This window comes from Meriones unguiculatus, chromosome 8 (genome assembly GCF_030254825.1).
Source record: "Meriones unguiculatus strain TT.TT164.6M chromosome 8, Bangor_MerUng_6.1, whole genome shotgun sequence".
Lineage (NCBI taxonomy): Eukaryota > Metazoa > Chordata > Mammalia > Rodentia > Muridae > Meriones > Meriones unguiculatus.
Window position 1 is genome coordinate 19,062,091 of NC_083356.1, and position 14,597 is coordinate 19,076,687.

Sequence of the window (14,597 nt, forward strand, 5' to 3'; positions counted from 1 at the left end):
GGCCCAGCTTCCGGGTGTAGATTCCCACCTGCCCCCATCACAGACAGCCCCAACCTCAGGGACGCTGCCCTTTGCTGGCTGAATACCCTGTGTGGCGGGAGGGCACAGGGGTGTGTGAGATGCAGCCGCCTGGCTTCGTGTCCTGCCAGCCTTGTGATCTTGAGAGTACCCTGTCTCACCCGTTTTATTCCTGCAAAATGAGATCCTTGTTGTGGTGAGTTTTTGACACATTTCTCAAAAACTTGTCTCTGGGTGACTGGAAAGGGGCAGTTCTTGGTAGGCTCTTTGCTACTACCCCTCTGCTCAGACGCAGCAGAATAAAGGAACCTAAGATGCCTGCCTGCCTAGGGACTCAACAGATCTGCGCTGGTCTGGATCTGTGTGCTCCCGCTGCTAAGCTTTGCTCCAGAGGCAGCTGCTGGTGTTATAGTCAGATTTTGTGGTCCCGAGGCCTGAAAGTTGTCTCGTACAGACTGGGATAGCACAGCTGGGCCTTCCCAGATGGTCCTGGACACTCCCCAGGTGGGATGTCTTCTGAGAGACTGAACTGCCAGTCTGAGGGCAGCAGCAGCAAAGGCCCAGAAGCCTTGGCAGTGAGATTAAGGTGGAGGAAAAAAAAAAATGAAGCGTGGAAATCATTAGCTTTCTTGGTTGGCGAGAGCTGCCCTGAACGAACATTTGGGGCTTTAAAAATGAACATCAGCTGCAGGGACTGGTGCCCTGGGCCTGCTACGGCCCAGGCAGCCTCCTGGAATCCTAATCCCGGCCATTCTTCTGCTGCGGTTCAGCCAACACTTACCGAGTGCCTACTGTGGGCTAGGCCTAGAGCCAGGATGGAGGTAGAATCCAGCCAGAGAGCAGCAGCCCTGTGATGACAGGCAGCCACCGAGAACAGCGATGCCAGCCTGTGAGGATGCAGGCAGGCGGGGTAGGTGGCAGCAGTTCCTGGGGGGCTGTGGGCCCTGAGAGGGGTGTGAGCAACGTGGAGTCTTACAGAAGGCCCTAAGCGAGACAGCATCCTACAGAAAGGATTTGCAAGGGCTCTGGGATTTGCAGGTTGACATCAGTGCTCAGCTAAGGGACCAGCAGGTGGGCCTGGTGGGGACTGGGGACAGCTGCAGGCCAGTGTTGTCTGCCCAGACCTCTGCCAAGAGACACTGCAGGATGGAGTGGCATCTGCCCCAGCCTTCTCTTTTCCAAACTGCGTGGATATGTGGGTTTTTATGAGAAAAGCTCCCATTTTTAAATGATGGGAATTAATTCTAATTAAAAAACAAAAAACAGAAAACCACCACCGCGTCAAACCAAGCATGGCTTCAGGCTGGATTTGGTGCGTGGGCCAAGAGTTTCTGCTCTCTGGTTGCGGTGGTGATGGGGGCACCGGGTGGGGCTGCCCGGTGGAAGGTGGGGCACTGCAGGGGGGCGGGTCCCCCCTCCAGCGGCGCCGGCGCGCGGGGGGCTGGGCGCGGGTGGGCGGGGGTGGAGCGGCCCCCCCCACCCCAGCCCTGCGCGCCGCGGCCGCCCGCCGCCTCCATCCGGGCCTCTCCCCACCTCCCGCCCGCCCGCCCCCGCCCCTCCCCCGCCGGCGCACGGCGCCCGCCGCCCCTCCTCCGCCCGCCCTCCGCCCGCTCTCCCCGGCTCCCTCCCGGTCTCTCTTAAGTGCCATCGAGGGGCGCCGGGAATTGCAGCCAGTAAATCGCGCCCCGCCACTCAGCCGCGGGGCCACCGCAGCGGCGCCGCCCGCGCCCCGCCGGGAGCCCCGCGCCGCCCGCCCGGGCGCCTCTCCAGGGCCCGCGAGGCCCGCCCCCACCCGCGCGGCGCTGCGCAGGGCCTGCCCCCGGGCCGGCCGGGGCGCGCGGGGGCCCGCGCTGGAGGCGAGGACGCGGCGGCCGCGGGGCGCACGGCCCGGAGCGCGCGGCCCGCGCCCCCGCGCGCCCTGCCCGCGCCCGCGGCCCGCGCTCCGGAGCCCGGCCCCGCTGCCCGGGCTCTCCTGCGGGACCGATGCCGGCCCTCCGGCCGCCAGGGTAAGCGGGCAGCGGGGCGCGGCGGGGAGGCGGGAGGGGGGCGCCCGGCGCCCGCCCAGCGCCAGCGTCTGGCACGTGAGGGCGTCCCGAGTTCCCTCTGGAGGCTGGACAGGTGGCGACGACGCGGGGGTGTGATGCTCCGAGGCTGGCACTTAGCCGCGTGCCTACTGTGCGCGCAATGGGCTGGAGTGAGGGGCGTTTGTCCCCATTGTACGGATGAGAAAACGGAGGCCAAAAGGGCAGATAGCTGGCCTTTGGTCCGCAGTAAGGAGCTGGACGAGCCAGGATTTGACCCCATGGTTGCTTGACACCAAAGCCACAGCAGCCCCCTCCAGGCACACATAGGCAACAGAGTGAGCGTATGAAAATTTCATTGTCGAAAAGAAGGGGAAAAAAATACCATCCATTGTCCCGCCACCATAATGCAGCCAGTGTGAGCGTCTGGGCTCTTTATTTAGGCCTTGTTCTTTCTCTTTTACATGACAGTGTGCTTTGGGGGTCAACGGGACCCTGTTCCTTCCGACTGTGCCTAACCTGAGGCTTGACTCTCCAGCCTGGGGAAAAGGGGATGCTCCCAGGGTTGCGGAGGGGTAGAGGTGATGCAGGAAGGGGAGGAGAGGAGGAGCAGGGCCTGGGAGAAGGGGCATCCACTGGGCAGGTCAGCGCAGGGCCAGTGCCAGCCTCAGAGACTGCGAGGTGGGGCAGGCCGGGCTTGTGCTTTCGTCAGGACAGCCCTGAGCGGCACTGGGCAGGGGAGGTACCTCTGGGCCCCCTCCCCCCCACTTGCCCTTGCCAGGCGCTCACTATTCCCCTACAGAATCCTCCTCTCTGGTTCCCTCCCAGCCTGGGAAATGAGCAGAAGTCCCATGCTGTGCCCAGTTGGACCTGGAGCCAGTCTTTAGGTCCTGGTTTCTCCCAAGCCCAGTTCTGGCATTTGGGTCCTGTCGGGGGCTTCCCAGGCCCAGTTCCTTATCTGTTCCAGGCCTGTTACCCCTTCCCTACCCAGTACCCAGACTGGAGACCCCAGCCCCCCCTGGCCTGCCAGAGACCTGGGAACCTGCCTATCTATCCAGTCCTCCCTCAAGTTCTCTGCCTCAAGCCATCTGTCCTTTCCCCTATGACCTAGACATACCTGCCGCTCCTCCCTCCATGACTGTCCGCCTGGGACACCATTACCAAGCTGCCTTTTAAAATGCAGCTCTGAGCAGGCAGACTGAACTCAGCTGTCCACAAATCTAAACTAGGCCAAACTCCCTAGAGTCCCCTGAGGCTAGGCTTCTTAGCTTCTTCTGCCCACTACCTTGTAAGGCCCTGTGAGCCAGTTGTCCTCTGTTCTTGGGTCTCCCATGCCTAAGATAGTCTGCTCCCTTGTACCCCACCCCTGTTTGGCCTCAGCACCCGACTGTGCCTGCTCCCCCCTCCCCCCACCCAGTCCCTCTTCCACCAGGCAGGTGATGAAGTGTGTGCATCCTCCCAAAGGTAGCCCCAGCTCTTGGCAACTCCTTCCTTTAGGCCACTCAGAGTGGTAGGATGCCTCCAGGTCCGTCTGCAGCCTGGGAGCTCCAGGAGAGTAGGTTGATGGGTCTGCAGGGTCTAGTCAGGGCAGAACTCCCCGTGGTCAGCTTCATGGTCTTTGAGGAACATGCACTTGAGCAAGAACAGGGAGGCTCCCACACGTCTAGAGGATCAATGAGGTGCAGAAATCCTGTCTCCTTTGGGGGGTAGGGCTCCTGTTGTGGAGGGTGCCCAGTTGAGGAGCCAGAACTGATTTGGCTGCCAGTCACCCTCAGCCTTGCAGGTCAGGGACCCTCTGAGTTCTCTGCCACCTGTATTTGATGGGTTTGGTAACAGTGGTGCTTAGACTGAAAATCTGTTTCAGGGACCACCAGCTCCCTCTGCCTATCAAAGCCCCCCCCCCCCCCCACGTCCTCCTCAGGAGCAGGGAGAGTTATGTCAGGCCCTCTGGCTGGGCGCCAAGGCTCCCCATGGAACTATAAATTGACCTGTCGGGAGAGGGAAGAGATTAATGTCGGCCATCTTCATTAGTGCGTCCCCCGGGGTGACGGCGTCTGCCCTGAGCTGGCTGATTGGAGAGGGTGAGAGATGGTGGCTAGCCCCCCTCCCCCCCCACAACCAAAAGGCAAGGGGCAGAGGCCAGGGCCTGCTAGAGAGCCTTGGCCTCCTCCCACTGCTGGAGGGGCCGTCCCTGTGGCCTATGCCTCTGGCAGCAGGCACACGCTTTGATGGAGGACCTGTGTGCTAATTGGGGGCAGAGATGCGCGGCCCGCAGCTCCGCGGGGCTCCCTGGCTGACACCGCCAGCTCAGCGGCATCGAAGGGCCTTCATTAGAGGCTTTTCCCCTGACCAGAAAGGAGCCTGCTGTGGGCTGTGGGGGGCTCCCCTCCTTTCCTCTCCCCTCCACTTTCCTCTCCCCTCCCCCTTTCCTTCTTTATTGCGTTGATGATGGGGAAGGAGGTGGCTTTGGCGTGTGGAAGAGATGATGAGGGATTGGAGGAATGATCTGAGTTTGAGACCTTGTGTGTTCTGGTGATTCTGACCTTGGTCTGGGCCTACACTGCTCTGCACTTGAGGGTCCTTGTCTGAGGCCAGGGCACGGTTGTCCCCCTGGGGTGTGGCGGGGGATGGGGCTCAGATGAGAGAGCACTTGTTTGAAGGTGCGCTGTACAAAATGTGAATGGAGCCGAGCCTGGGGCCCAGGCTGTGTGGGTCTGAGTCCTGTGGGGTCCAGGGCCCTCAAAGCCTCAGTTTCCTGGTTGGACAATGGCTGAGGACCAGGGGTAGTTTCTTTCAGTAAGAGGTCCTTTTCAGTGGACAGAAGCTGAGTCTGAGCACTGAGCAGACTGCCTTGGGGCCATGGCTGCAGGTGGGGTAGCATTGGACTCCTTCATATTCATTCTCTCTCTCTCTTCCTTTCTCTGTCTCTGTCTCTTTGTATCTCTCTGTCTCTGTCTCTTTGTCTGTCTCTGTCAGTCTCTCGGTCTTTCTCTCTGTCTCTCTGTCTGTCTGAGACCCTCTCTCTCTCTCTCACTTGACCAGAACTCCAGAACTCCTGCCGCAGGGTCTTACCCCCACAGTGGTGGCTTTACCCTCTGACAGTCCCCTGGAGAAGCAGACTCAGGAACAAGGAACTGGGCCTCACGAACAGCTGTGTACCCTGCAGAGAGCCTCCTCAGGCAGAGGACTGTCTGGAAGGTTCTAAAGGCACTCTCAAGGCAGAAGTGGCTTTCTCACACAGACCTTGTTTGGACCAGACTCTGATATGGGGAGATCAGCCGGTCACTGAATTCCTGGTCCGCCTAGCTCCTAGACCCGACTCTCCGTTAGAGGGATGGACAGTCCTGAGTTTACGATTCCTTGACTGCACAGATGTGGAGAACCTACCCCTTGCTCAGTGTCTCTGAGCCCTAAACTAGGGGCACTGGCCTCAGATCTGTACCTCCTTGATTTTAAGGGTGTAGGTGAATGCCAGAGGGAACCCTTCTTGTAGAATGGACAGGTTCCCACCAGTGAGGGGCGTGTGCGCTCACACACACACACACACACACACACACACACATTTTTGGTCATTTAGGTTTTTTTTTTTTTCTTTTTTTGAGACACATCCTCATGTAGCTCAGGCTACCTGGGTACTACACAGTAGAAGGGGTCTTTGAACCCCTTACTTACCTTCCTGCCTCCACGGGATTACAAGTATGCACCTCTGTGTTCAGCTCCTGAGGGTCAGTTTCCAAGGCTTTGTTCCTCTAAGCCTCTGTGCCTCAGTTTCCTGTTCCTGGAGTGTGTGTGGGGGGTCCAGATGCTAACTAGGGGCAGGACAGAGCAGAGAAGGCGCTGCACTGATTTTGCTGGTCATTGCTGCCCTCAGGCTGCTTCTTCAGTGGCTCTCATGTACCTCCTGGCAGCCTTTGCTGTTTACAGCACTCTGGAGAAGTGGGGAGTGGCTTGTCTGAACCTCTCCATCTTTTCAGCTGCCAGCTGGGGAATCCTTAGCACCCACTGTACCCTGTGAAACGTTTGAGCAAAAGTCCACGCTTTGAGCATCTAAAATCCAGCTGTTGGGTGGCGGCCTTGTCGCCACCCTCAGGCATAGCACTTGACACCTGTGTGGCCTCCTTTCTCCGCCGAAGACTCGAAGACACGAGATGTCCTAGCCCGAAAACGATAGTGCAGATCACATTGGACGTTAAATGCCCATCCTGCAGGAAGAGAAGCCTGAGTCGAGCCCTTACCCAGGGGGCTTTGCTATATCACTTTGGTCTTGACTTCTGGGGGGCCATTTTTCTGGGGGGCTATGTTGTTTACCTGAGCCTACAGAGCTTCCTGAGAATACAAATACTTGGGTGTTTAGAGGGCTGGTCAATTTCCAGAACCTTTCTAGCTCCCCATGGGGACTTCCAGGGTTCCCAGCTTCCTATCTGGAAAATGGGAGCAGACACCCAGTTCTCACTGGCCCTTAGCTGTCTAGCTGTGTTTAACCTGAATTGTAGCCTCAATGCGTCTGAACAGGCTCCAGCCCGGTTTCGTGGATGTTGGAGGAGACCGTCATTGCAACGGTAATATATTAAGATTGCCCTTTGACAGTCACGTGCTGAAAGACGGTGGAGCAGAGGCGCCTATTGTTGCCGCCTGTGCGTGCCCAGCCAGTCCTGCCTGGCAGCCTCCTTGCAGGAGCTGGCAACATGGCTGTCTGCCTCCGCCTTTCCGAGCAGGCAGGAATCACTAACGCGTTAGCAGTTTCATTAAGCCTCTCGCCAGCCTCCCCGCCTCCCTCCCAGCCTCCTCGGTAATTATTTCCCCAACCCTTCCACTCGCAGCTCTCCGGGATTGGCCAAGTCGCCCCCGCAGCTGGGATGCTGGGACTGTGCTGTGCCCGGGAGCCCCCTGGGCACCTCCCTTCTGACTCCCCGGGTTGCCATGTCAGCTTTGTGTCCCCCGGAGGCCTCCGTGAGAATGCAGATCTGCCGCCTGGCAGGGGTGCCAGTTAACCCGTTACTACACTCGCCCTGTGCATGCCTCCTCTAATCAGGTGTCTCCAGCCCTTCTCCTGGGACTGGCACACCGAGGACCAGGCTGTGAGGGAGATGGGCTTGCTTCGGGCTCCACAGACGATACAGCACAAGGCATGTGTGGAGACAGGGTGTGTGCGATATACCCCAGAATGAAGCACCCTGAGGACCTTCTCCCCAACCCACAGGGTGAACATGGGATCCAGCCCTCTAGCCTCAGTGACTGGCTGGGAAATGGGCACATGCCCCTTCTTGCTAGTCTCACCACAGGCCTTCCAGTGTTTTTGCTTGGATCTGAGTGTGCAGGGGCCCTTTGTCCAGCCCAGTTTGCCTTTGCTTTGCCTACACTTGCTGAAGCCGGTGAGTGTGAAGGTGAGGCTGCCTGCCATCCTCCTCCACAACTACTTTGAGGGTGGAGAACCTGGAAGAAGGTTAGGCAGAGCTGAGACAGTAAGTACAGGGCATCACTTGGGCCTCTGTATATCCAATGACACCTGAAGCCACCCCTGGAATTGTCAGTTACGTAAAGTGACACGCTCCCTTTCTTATCAGAGCTGTTTTGTGTTTCTTTCTCTTGCTACTGATGGAACCCTGGCTGATTTTTACAAAAGGGTTTTTACAAAAAGATGGCATTTTGGAATTGGGTTTTGAAGGATGAACAAGAGTTTGTCCATGGAGGAAAGAGGAAAAGAACACTTAGGTAGAGAGTCTTGCTGGTGTGGAGGGTTGGAGGAGTGAAATTGTAGGGACAATAGGTACTGGCCACAGGGGCCTGGGCGTGTGGTGTGGGAGCTGATGCCAGTGGGAAGGGGGGCACGTAGCACTGTGGGAAGACTGGTGGCAAAAACAGGGTGTAGGTCAGAGGAGGTATCAGGGAGACGTTGAGTGGGAGGAGGTAGAGGATGGGGTTGAGTGAGAATATGGTGCAGGACCTAGAGGAGGCCACAGGCCAATCAGTGGGAAGAGGATTCCTTCCCCCAGAGCTCAGAGGCTATGATCTTAAGGCTGTGACATCTCAGGGGATGGGGTGGGGAGGCCCAGAGCCTCTGAATGCTCGGATCTGCCTGCAACATGGAGGCTGGTTGGTTTACAGCCAGCGTCAGTCAGGCTTTGGAGCACCTTTGCCTCAGGCCCTGTGGCTGCAGCACACAGGGTTCACAGGAGCAAGGCAGGCACACGGGAGACAGTCATGTGGTGCATGCCGCTCCAGGCCTGTACCTCCTACTGGCTTGGCTGCTGTGGAGAGGCCTATCCAAGGGGAGGCATTTGAACTGGGGCCTGAAGTGCCCCGCATGGGGACAGAGAGATGGGGGAGGGGGACAGAATCTTGAGAGAGAGGCAGCTACAAAGTCCTGTGGTGGACTGAACTTTATCTGTCAGGGGACAGAAAGGCCAGTACGGCTAGAGCTTGTTGTTCACATATGTGTAAGTGTCAGAGCGTGCTGACTGTGGACCCTAGAAGGTCCTGAGGGTCTGTTGTAGCAGAGGGAGGAGGAGGAATTCCACATGGGGCTGGAGCTAGGATTGTCCATAGAGTGTAGGGAGGTAGAATTCATGAAGTTGGGAGCAGGTGGCACCGCCCTGGAGCCGGTCTGATCTGGGGGCAGGGGTTGCTCATGGGTTGGTTAAAGCTAAGATCATCCCAGCAGAGGGTCTGGGAGCCAAGGACACCTCTCTGTTATGGCTCTCCCTACCCAGCCACCTGATCCTTGAGGCCAGCTCTGCCAGAGGGATCCAGCATGGTGTGAGATGGTTGACCAGTACTCGGGCCACAGCCAGCTCTTGCACTTGGCCAGGTCCTGGCTGGGGCCTGTTTGCCACAGTGTCTGGCTGTGGCGCAGGGCACTCACCCAAGCTACTCTGTCTTCTTGGCCCATCTGTTTGGCTGTGCTAAAAGAAGCCCCAAGCGGACAAGGCCACACAGCCTGTATGGAAGCGATGCCGCCTCCCAGGGCTGTGGGTCAGGGAGGGAAGGTGGTAACTGGCCCTCTGACACTTTGATGCCCATCACAACAGGTGTGGTGGGAGTCTGTGCCACGGGAGGTGGCCTAGGAGGCATCCTGAGTTCTGGAGACTTTCACTTAAGTGCCAGAACCCCAAAGGCCTCGCTCTCCCTCAACAGCAACCACTGGCCTCTCCTTCCTGCTCTGAGTGCACTGAGGCCATCCAAGGTCTTAGAGCCCACTTCTCATCAGGCCTCTCCCTCTGCTGTGGAATCCTTCTGTCTCTCCATTTGAACCCGCTGAGGGACAGGGGCCATGGCTGTCCCACTCTGTTCCCACAGTTTCTTGGCCGGGCAGCCTTGGCTCGGGCGATTCAGTCACTTCATGGGGATACTGAGGCCCCATTTCACACCATCTGTGTGCTGGCACTTATGAACAGAGCAGACGCAGCCCTGGTCCGAGGTCAGCGGAAGGCTGGCGTGCACACAAGCGTACCTTGTGTTGTGAGCGAGCAGGGCTTCATCGGAAAATGAGGAGTGCTGGAGAAAGAAAGCGTGCATGTCACACACGCCGCTGGAGGCTCTTCTCTGAGACTAGAGGGAAGAGTAGGTGTCAGCCATGGCGTGTGAGGGGAGAACGTACACAGTGGGACAGTCACTCTGCTGTCTCTCTCCCTCGCTTCTCACCCTGAGGGGCCCATCACAAAGCCAGCATCTCTGGGGCTGAGCTGATGTGAGCAGAGCTATGGGAGTAGCAGTCCCCACCATCTCCACGGAGTCTGTATCTTAGCATAGTAAAGAGCAAAGTGAGTGACAAGCCACAGGGAACCTCCAGGCCCTGCCCCAGCCTTGAAGGGTAGGACAAACTGTTGCCGACAGGCCCTTGCAGCACACAGTATGGGTTAGAACCTGGGGCCAACAGCCAGTCTCCCCTGAGGCTGCTGGCAGAGCTAAATGAGCTGGCATTTTAGTGCACGCCCGAGGTGTGTAGCCACTATCATTGCTGTGGTTCTTGACACTGCTGTGTAAGTGGCAGATAGAGCCATCATTGGTAAGGGTCCCTTCCCAAGCCCTCACAGCACCCATGGGCACCACTCCATGCCTGTAGAGTGGTGGTTCTGGTGGTTCAGCTCTGCTGCTGCTCACAGCATGCAGGGGCCGTTTGCTGGCTGGCTGGCCCCAGGTCATGGGGAAAATGGCACAGAACATATCCGAATCCCATCAGGATGCTGGAGATATGCCCCATGGCAGCCATGGGGGAATCCCAGCCATCTAATTACTTCCTGGCTCCTTGCTGAGCAGTCCTACGACAGGAGGCCTTTGAAAACCGCAGTTTATCCCTCCATCACATGGAACCGTTGATGATGATTCTGATACCAAGGCCCTTTCCCATGAGCCTCGGAGGCCTGAGCTCCATTGGAATGCTGGCATGGTCACCATCTGACTTCCTGAGGCCTCCAAGTTCTCTGGAGGTGAGTAAGATGTTCCAGATGTGGCTGAGGGCTGAGTCTCTCCGTACCCTCAAGCTTTCCAAGGGGTCTGGCTCAGGGCCTTCAAAGCCTCTTTTTTTCCAGGATAGTTATAGTGCCTGCTCAGGCAGGGTTCACACCTGGCTGAGTTCCTGAATCTTGCCATGGAGAAGCTGCCATTTCAGGTGGCTGCACCTCCTGCAGGGGCCTCTCAGGCCAGGCCTAGTGCACACAGTAGGTGAGCAGGGTAGACACCCCTCAGGCTGACATTTGGAGGCCTGGGTCTGGCCTGGCACCCGCTGGTGTGGCATTGGACAGAGAGTGTCTGCCCCAGAAACTACTTTATGTAGACCTAGGAGTGACACTTGACAGCTGTGTGTTCCACTCCTTTAGTCCATCGCAGGCCCGTGACCTGGGGCGGGAGGGCTGCTGAGGCGCCTGTATCCTCTGAGGCAAGAGATCAGCATCTCCTAACAGACTGGGAAACTGGGGGCTCAAGGAAAAACACATACTTTATTTTCTTTGTCTTTTTTGGGGGGTGGGGGTGGGGGAAGAGGCTGTTGTATCCAGAGCTGACCTAGAACTACTGTAAAGATGACGCTGAAATCCTGACTTCCTGTTTCTAGCTCCCGAGTGCTGGGATTACAGGTGTGAGCCGCTATGCTCAGTCTGTGCAGTGCTGCAGACCGAACTCAGCACTCTGGGCATGCTCAGCCAGCACTGTATTGCTGAGCCATGCCCCCAGCCCTTGCCAGATACTTCTGTGTGACCTGTGTTTGTAGTAGGGTAGGGTGGCCAGGCTTGTGGGGGTACAGCATTTTCTTAAGCCCTGTGCATAGCCAGATAGTCCTTGTCACTGTCCCCATTCTGCAAATGCAAACACCGAGGCAGAAGGATAGAGGGATGGAGCCAGACTTTTGTTCTTAACTTTTTTGGAGATGCACACATCCGAAGCATCGGGTCATAGTCACTTGTGTGAAGATCCAGGCCTGCAGTGTTGCCAGCCCCAGGAAACGCTCCCTGCTGCCCTCCCTCCACCAGTCACCACCCACCTGCTGCCCACAGCACGCTGGCGTCTACCAGCAGAGGCTGATGTTGCCCATCTGTGCCACATCTGCATGGAGTCCCAGGATTCCCGCTCCTGAGACAGCACGTTGGCTGTCCCAGTTGGCCGAGCGACTGCCGGACCAGAAAGCTGGAAGGCTGAGATCTGAGCCCCCCCCCACCTCCTCTCTCCGCAGCACCCAGAGCCACCAGTCCTGTCCCCACCCCTCCACAGGCACCTGCCACCTTTGTGATGAAGACCCAAGTCTCCTAAAATTTCAGCTTTCACACCCATAGCTGCTCCTAGCCACTTAGATGGCCTTCTCTCCTCCAAAACCCCAAGCTACTTCTGGCCTTTGAGCCTTTGCACATGCTGTGTGCCCTCCACGCTTGTCTGCCCTCAGCTTTTCTTCGAGGGTCCCAGCTGGCACGTCCCCTCCCTCAGAGAGCCTGCTGGACCTTCCCAGACCAGGCAGTGGCCCTCCTGGTGGCTGTTAGATAGCCAGTTCCTTGCCTGTGTCATTTGTAATTAATTATCTGTTGCTTGGCTGTTCCCACCAGACAGACTCCAGGAGGCAGGGTGAGTGTCTGCTGAGTTCACGGCTGAGTCCCTAGCACCCGGCATCCATTCATGCTCTCAGCCTTGCAGGCATCTGTTCATTCAGCAAGTACCGAGTGCCCAATGCAGAGCTCCCATTGTCGTGTGAGCGGGTGGGTGAATGAGTGAATGACAGTCCTCTGTCTCAACAGCTCACACTTTCCACTCTCTCCCATTGCCCCTGACCCCCCTTCCTGGGCCTTGGTTTCCCCAGCTGTCAAATGAAGAAACCAGACCTGTCACTCTGTCCTGGTTCTGAGTGGGTAAGGACAGCTGCCCAAGGGCCACCCAGCTGAGCGGGGTGGGGGAGGTGGGGGGTGAGAGAGGACCTGTCCTCCCAGCTGTGCCTGCTTGAACACTGGTCCCACAGTTTGCCAAACTGCTCCCCACATCTTTGGTAGCAGCGTTCCCAAGTTTCTATTGGGGTGTAGGCTAGAGGGACTTGCTGAGGCCACTCAGCTTTCCCCAGCCTGTGGTGTCTCTCCTGGGGGGGAGATAATGGACCCACAAGCCGGGGTTGGAGCCTGGCCCTGCCCCTCCCTCGGTGTAGCCTTCCACCTAAGCTCTGTTTCTGGCTGTAACAAAAGGGGCTGGTTAGACCAGCTGCACTGACAGCTCTGCAGCTCCCAGGGTCCCAGAGTGCGTGCAGCAGGACTCCCAGGCTGTCTGTCTCCAGGGCCCAGCCCCGCCGCCACCTCCGCGTGAGCCGTGCTGCTCAAAGTGGCTCCGCGGCTTAGCGGCTTGTCAGCCAGGCGGGTGGGTGTCCTGGGGCCGGGTTTGATTAGTTCAGGTTGACAGTCGCGCTCCGAGGCGCTGCCGGGAGGGGAGCCCGTGATTACCCTAATGAAGCTTGAACGCAGTTTGTCATCCAAACAGCTGGTTCGGAGCTGTGCCGCTGCCAGCTGCCCGGCTCAGTAGTGCGATCGGGCGCCCAGTGATGCTCCAGCCTTCAGCCCCCCACCCCGGCTGACAGGGTGAGCCACAAGACCAGGCAGCCCCCAGGTGGGCTGTGGGGCTGCCCACAGGGGAGAGGGATGCCCCCCACCAGGAGGGGGGAGCCTGGCAGAGCCCAGAACTGACGGAGCAGGGCTGCTTCTCCAACAACTGTAAGGCAACCCAAGCTGTAGTGCTCAGTTTTGACATCTGCAAAGTGGGTGCCAGGGACTTTGCAGCTTTAAGTTTCTGGCTTTAAACTGAGGGGTTGCCTCCTTTCCTTGGACACCTGCATACCTCAAGGCAGCTTCTTCAGCCCTCATGGTCCTTGTTGTTCCTGGCAGCGGAAACCTATGAGACCTTGAATTCATCTGGGGTCCCAAGAGGGCTTCCTAGAGCCCAGAACAGCCATGGGGTGGAGGTGGGGGAGGCCATGAAGAATGTACCAGGCTGGAAGAATATCTCTGTGCAAAGGTCCTGGGGTGGGCTTGGGGGGTGGAGGTGTGAAGCCCCTGGAGACAGGGAAGGTAGCGGTATTTACTGAGGAAGGGATAGGGTTCATAGCCTGTGCCAGGAAAAAGCACTCCAGTGCTCTGACCTTTAACCTTTCTGTCAGCTCTGGGAGGAGTGGTATGGTATGATTTTTACATGCCGTAGACGGGGAGCCTTGGGTCAATAGCTTGGGAAAGTGATGCCCCTGGAGCCAGTAGCTTGGCAGGAGCTTCCGAATCCCTGGGCCAGGGGCTGCCTGCTCAGCAGGGACACTCAGATGAGAAACCTGGACCCCACCTGAGGCTTAAGCCTGGCCCTGTGGGGAACAGGACAGAGGCCAGCAGACAGGGACTTCCAGATGGTTCATGAGTCTTCTGCTATTCCAGGCCTCAACCTGTGCTTGAACCTGGTGGCCTGCATCCACATTCCCTCCACCACATTGTTAAGCCTCCAACCAATTGGTTTGGCTTGGGGACAGGGCAAGCAGGGGAGGAAGAAGTCTTGGCATTGGTAATGAGCATCGCCTCTGGCTTCGCCGTGGCTCTCACCCTGAAGTGCCTCCTGACTGCTGGGTACTATCCCACTGTCTCGACCGTACATTCCTGTGCTGGCTGCCAGGGTTGCTTTCCATGACATGTCTATGGTAGCCAGCCCATTCCCAGCAGCCTTTTGCCTCATCTCTCTCCCCGCTACCGTCCGTGGCTCCCTGTTACCCTGGCAGAGCCCATGTTCAGGCCTGCCAGTCTCAACTCCCTCTTCTTGGCACAGCCTGCTTGTTCTTACTTGGGTTCTGAGGAAACGTGGATCCTTGGAGAAGGGAGAAGGGACCCAGGCCCCGTGCCCCACTGTCCTATGACTGTTTTTCCTACAGGTGTCTTCAGGCTGGGACAGCCTCACTCCCTGATGATGCAGATGGGAACATCCCTCAGCAGCCAGAGTGCGAGGGTGAAGGATGGGTTTATGGCCTCCATTAGGAAGAGAGGAATTCCCAACACGAGCCAGCTGCCTTCCCCTCCCTCCTTACTCAAGTTATGACTGTTCCCCAGGGAGGTGGTGGCTCTGGCTAGG

At 58.0% G+C, this 14,597-nt stretch overlaps 1 protein-coding gene across 1 annotated transcript in view; it reads left to right on the top strand.

Moving 5' to 3' along the window:
- The first annotated feature begins 1,884 nt into the window (after positions 1-1,884).
- Positions 1,885-14,597, top strand: part of Tcf20 (transcription factor 20) — a 148,276-nt gene continuing 135,563 nt past the window's right edge. The window contains exon 1 of the mRNA XM_060388963.1: positions 1,885-2,024. The gene's annotated coding sequence lies outside the window, so the exon portion shown is untranslated. The remainder of the gene's footprint in view (positions 2,025-14,597) is intronic.